Source organism: Myotis lucifugus, unplaced genomic scaffold (genome assembly GCF_000147115.1).
Source record: "Myotis lucifugus unplaced genomic scaffold, Myoluc2.0 scaffold_616, whole genome shotgun sequence".
NCBI lineage: Eukaryota > Metazoa > Chordata > Mammalia > Chiroptera > Vespertilionidae > Myotis > Myotis lucifugus.
The window spans coordinates 6,633-11,978 of record NW_005871664.1 but is presented as its reverse complement, the minus strand read 5'-3'; the positions used below and the strand labels follow the sequence as shown (position 1 = coordinate 11,978).

At 59.8% G+C, this 5,346-nt stretch overlaps 1 long non-coding RNA gene across 1 annotated transcript in view; it reads right to left on the bottom strand.

Annotated features, from left to right (window-relative positions):
• Nucleotides 1-4,683, bottom strand: part of LOC111823684 — an 11,202-nt gene extending 6,519 nt beyond the window's left edge. The window contains exons 1-2 of the long non-coding RNA XR_002826759.1: nt 4,517-4,683; nt 845-923 (exon numbers count right to left, since the gene is read on the bottom strand). This is a non-coding gene — a long non-coding RNA (uncharacterized LOC111823684). The remainder of the gene's footprint in view (nt 1-844; nt 924-4,516) is intronic.
• Between the last annotated feature and the right edge of the window lie 663 nt (nt 4,684-5,346).

Below are 5,346 nucleotides of genomic sequence, written 5' to 3'. Positions count from 1 at the left end.
TTTGCCCTGTTGTTTCCATTGGGCAGGAACGGTTTCCTGACCGACAGCCCTCCACGCGGGGACACGCCCCCTGGCCCTGCCCCCCGGCCCCTGCCCCCCGGCCCCTGCCCCTGCCCCCCGGCCCCCTGGCCCTGCCCCCCGGCCCCCTGCCCCTGCCCCCCCGGCCCCCTGGCCCTGCTCAGCAGTTAGCAGGGCTGGACCTCAGACGGGGCAGCCGCTCGGTGCCAAGTGGGCTGTCTGCGCGCGGTGCCAGCCGCAGGGGTCTTTGCTGAACAAACGGACAGGCATTCAGCAGTGACCTCTACAGGAGCCCCAGGCCACAGGTGTCCCTCACCAGGTGCAAGCATCTCCTTGGCACAGGGCTCCTCCATCCACGGAGGCGACTGGTCCCCGCATCCCGAGGTGCCCCTGGCTCTGCCCTCTGCTGTTCTAGGACATAACCAGCAAGGCGATGTGCTGTCCACGTTCCCAGAGCCAGCAGCACAGAAGCTCTTGGGCCAGGCAGTGCCATCACTTCCCAAATGAAGGGTGGGAGCGTGGGCTGGACGTGAGGACCGGGCAGCGGAGGCCGCACATGCTTGGCAGGTCACCAGTCACTTGGGGCAGGAGAGGGAGACGGCTGTGAAGAAAGAGTGTCCCGGGGGGAGGAGGGGGGAGACCCTGAGCCCTGACCTGGTGAGGAGGCATCACCTCAAGGCCCCGAAGCCACTGAAATCCACTCCGTAGGTTAAGTCAAAAGCAAGCCGGGCTTGGGAGAACGCCATCAGCTCACAGAAGCAGAGCAAGGGAAGACCCGGGCGTCACGAAGGCCTGTCCCGGCCACAAGATCAGTAAGAAAACTCACGTCGGCCCTGGGAGCAACGTCCCTCTGCTTCGTCCTCTAGACGCTTGCCTGAAGCCTCAGATTCTCCATCTGTAAAGCCCTGCAAGCCAATAAGAGACGTAAAGCTGCAATAGAAAATGCACAAGAGCACGTACAGGCAGCCAGCCCCCGGGACAAGAAATGCAAGTGACTCTTACACTAATGAAAGTATGTTTAGTCTTATTCAACATAGAAATGCAAATGGAAACTCCAGTCCAAGCCCAAGTCACCTGTCGGACTGGCAGTGACCCAGAGCTGCCATCCTGCTGTGTGGGTGGGGCTGAGAGCAGGTCCCACATACGCTATTGGCCCAACAGCTGCCATCAGAAATGTCTGAATGCACATGCCTGCTCCAAGTCGCAGTGTGCATCTCATCACGGACACATCGGGCAAACACAGAGCAGGGACACTGGAACACAAAGCAACTGTCTATACTTGTTAAAAATCAAGATTATGAAAAGCAAAGAAATGCTGAGGAACTATTCCAGCAGGAGGGCGTGGGCCTGGTTGGGTGGGAGGTGTGTGTGCGGGGCGGGTTTAAGGATGTGATTGGGACATGTGGCAAAATGGTAATAGGGACTGCGCACTAGACAGATTCAGGGCAAGTTTCTGAATTTCATCACCGTCCTGTGGCTGAGAGGGCGCCTTTGATTCCAGGGTCTTAGGAAGTCACACGGAATAGCTGGGGTGAGGGCCTGAGGTCTGCCGTCTACTCACAAATTGTTCAGAAAACAACTTTATAAACATATATAATAGATCCTGATGTGTACTTATAACATCACATATGACATATCCATCATGTATAATATGTGATATGTTGTCACAAAGGGTGAGAGAGAAAATAACTGTGATGAAATGTTAACCATGAGTGACTCCAGGTGAAGTGTATACAGAAGCTCTTTTTTTAGTTCTTGTGAACTTTCTGTAGGTTTGAGATTATTTCAGGATAGAAAAGGGTAAAAGAGACCTGCACACGAACTCAGCGGTGCACAGGCCCGTGTGGAGCGGGCTCGCCTCCCCGTCCCCGCCGTGTGGGCTCGGGCGTCAGCCACGCTCTGGCCACGGGCAATCCACACCCGCCCTTTTGTATCCTGCCCTTTGTGTGACATTATAACGTGAGCATTTTTCTGTTACAAAAACGTCTTCCAAAACTGCTTTTAATGGCTTCCTGGTAGTACTCCCAGGATTCCGTTTTTTTGGGAACTTGCGTCTTTTCCTGCTTTTTTCATCCCTATAAACAATGCTGTGCCGGGCAGCTTTGTGTGCATCTCTGCTGCTCCCTGGCTGGGTCTTCTTCCGGAAGATTCTGTGGAGGGAGGCTGGAGGGGAGGCCGCGGAGGGAGGCCGGCTGGGCTGCAGAGGCATCCTGCAGGCCCTGCCCAGCAGCATTCCGCATTCCAGAGAGGTCGGCCCCGGGCGCGCCCACCCGCCAGCGCTGCTCCGCTCCCTGGCAAGCCTGGCATTATTACACATCCTCAAAACATCTGCCAGCCAAGATGTTCCCACGGGCCTGGTGTTTGGTTTGATCACGGATGTATCCATTTTTGTTGTTGTCCTGCACATGGTCTGTTCCTCTGCCATTTCCTTGGTCTGTCCCTGTGCTCCTGGCCCATCGGTCGTTCCTTGGGAGCGGTGGCAGGGAGAGCAGGCAGCGGGCTCCTGCTCGGGCTCCGCCACCGAGGCCGCACTCTGGGTCTGCACCCGGCGGGCTGCTCCCTCAGTCTCCGCTCCCTCTCAGGGAAAGGGTTGTAGCAGGTGGTGAGCTAATCCACGCGAGGTGCTCAGGACCACGCACCACACACGCGGAGCTAAAGGAAGGCCCCGTGGTCGGTGCAGGAAGGAAACCGGCGCTCCCCTGCACGCTGCCCATTGCTTCCGCCCAGACCTGCAAGCTTTGCTCAGCCAAGCAGGCAGCTCCGCGCGGAGCTGGGGGAAGAGCCAAGGAATTCGGTGTCCGCTGAAGCCTGGGAAAGAACGGCCACTCTCCAGCCGTTCTCAGAGCCGTAAGGGCAGCCGGCTTGGCTCCTAATCAAAACTCAAAGAGAAGATTTCACAACTTCTTAGAGCTGCCGCCCAGCATCCCGGCGGGTCAGGGAGGGACGCGAGGACTGACCTAGTGCCTGCCTGCTCTCCTGGCATCTCCAGTCCCCGCAGTGCAGGCAGCAGGGACTTGCATCCCAAAGACAGCCTGCTGTCACCGCAGGCAGCTAGACATTAACCAGCCAGGAGGCAAAGGCAGCCGGACGTCGTTAAGCCTGGGCAGCGGCACCAACACCCTCCAGTACCAGGCTGGGGGGCAGGGTGAGCACACGTGCAGTGGAGGTGCTAGACCACAGAGGCCTGTCGGTCGAACCTGGGAAAGGACCCCTTAGAAGCCTGCACATCCGGGGGAGTTGATTGGCTCTTTGGGGAAAGCTCCTGTTCCTCCCAAGCCCGAGATGATTAACCCCGAGGAACAAGCAGAACTCGCTGTGCTGGTGACCTGCTTGCCCTGTGCCCTCGAGCGTCCTCCTCCATAACAGCGGCCACGCGGACGCCCAGCACAGGCCCCGGCGGGCTGGAGCCCCAGCACCGCAGTGGGTTGCCGCCGGATCACGAGCTGAGCCAGCGGGAGGTGGGGGGCGGGGGGAAGGCAGGGCGGGCGGGGCTGGGATGTGGCACAGGCTGGACACTGGTCCTCTTTCTGGCCCTGATTTCCGTGGCAGGACAGGCAGAGACCCCCAATATAAATTTCTATTTTCACCCAAATAAACCTCACTACCAGGCGCATCCTCCTTGTGGGTCCCCGAAAATGCTTTTCTCGTGACACCACAAGAGCCCCACTTCCACCGGCAGCACTACCACGGTCTGCAGGCGAGACTCGCCTCAGCCAGGTGAGGCCCAGAAAGGCCAAGGCCGGGCCGGCTCAGACTCGGCTCGGGCCCCATTTCCCTTCCTTCTCGGTCGGTGCCCTCACTCCTGATGCCCGAGATCCCTCCGGTCTGTGTGGAGGAGTCGAACCAGCAGTGGGCACCCGAGTCGGGTCCTTGGAGAGGGTCACGCCCGCCCGACGCCTGGAGAGCGGCTTGGAGCTGCAGGTGCGTCTCAGCCCAGCCCACGTTCCCTGGCACCTGACCTCAGGGTGACCTTCCTGTTGGCATGGAGACCACTCCCCCCACTGCGTCACACACCTCTGTTGCCCCTTTGGGGAAACCAGCCAGCGATGCCACACTGCAGGCGCCTTTTCCTGTGCTTGAAAGCCATGCGGGAGGTGTGCGCCGCATGGGAGAACATAATGCTACAACACGGCTACCTACAGAGCAGATCCCCACGCTGAGCCCCCAGCTCCCCAGAAATGCCGCCACAGAGTGCCACCAGCCCTCGTACCCAGCCCCGGAAAACCACCTCGCCCGGCACTGGCCTGGCCCAGCCCCCAGCGCACAGGACCGCTGGCTCCCGGTTGAGACGGAGCCGCTCTCTCAGTTGGAGGAACCACGGACGTGGCCTGTGGGGAGCGGAGGCCAAGTCCGGGCTGCGCGGTAGGCCGGAGCCGGGCAGACCGCCCCAGAGCTCATGCGTGGGCCGGGAGGCACAGGAAGGGGCGAGGCACCCAAGAGAAACACGGGCTTGTGCTCCGGGAGAATGTATCTCATTCTACAAAAGCTGGAAACAAACCTTCTTCAATGGCGGCGGAGGAAGCTGATGTGTTCACACCACGTGCCTCACACAGCAGAGCCACGTCCCCCTCAGGCCGCACCGTCCATGGATCTCACAAAGCTGGACAAGAGAATCCAGACGGAGACAGAGCACACACTGCATGGTTCTGTTTAGATCACGTTCAAAACCAGGAAAACTCATTAACGAAGCTGGAGTCGGGGGCTCATCTGGGTGCAGCTGCCGCGGTGCACACTCCTGTACAGACGGGAGCTGAAGGCCTGGGTGTGGGCGCTTGGCTGTGAGTTACACCTCAGTGTGAAAGAGGAGAGGCAGGAAGAAGGGCGGCCTGTTAGAGTCGGTGGCTGCTGAGCCTGGCGTGTCGGCTCATTCAGTCCTCCGGGAGCTCTGGGCGCTGGGCGCTGGCACGGTCTTTGCCAGTGAAACAGCACCCCCACCCCCAGAGCCTCTGAGGTGGGAGGTGTGGGGAGGCCCAGGACCTTGCCGTTCCAACGCTCTCACCTGTCTCTCACAGGCAGTCCTGAGGCCCGGCAGGAAGGTGTGCTGAGAACCGCCAGCCTGTGCGTTTTCACAGCAGATAGAGTGGGGGAGCCACAGCTGGGGCGGGAGACACCTCCAACCTGAGAGGGGTTGAGGCAAGTCCAGTGGCACACGTCTTAGAAGAACAAATACCATCCGAGACGCTCACGAGGAGCTGGGGGCCTGGAGGGAAACCAGCATGGAGGGAGAAGGTGAGTGGGTGGCTTTCATCTCCGTGGCCAAGGGGTTGACAGGGCATCTGGGCCTGCTGGGCGGGCGGGTTCTTTTGAGTGATGGAGTTTGAAACTAGG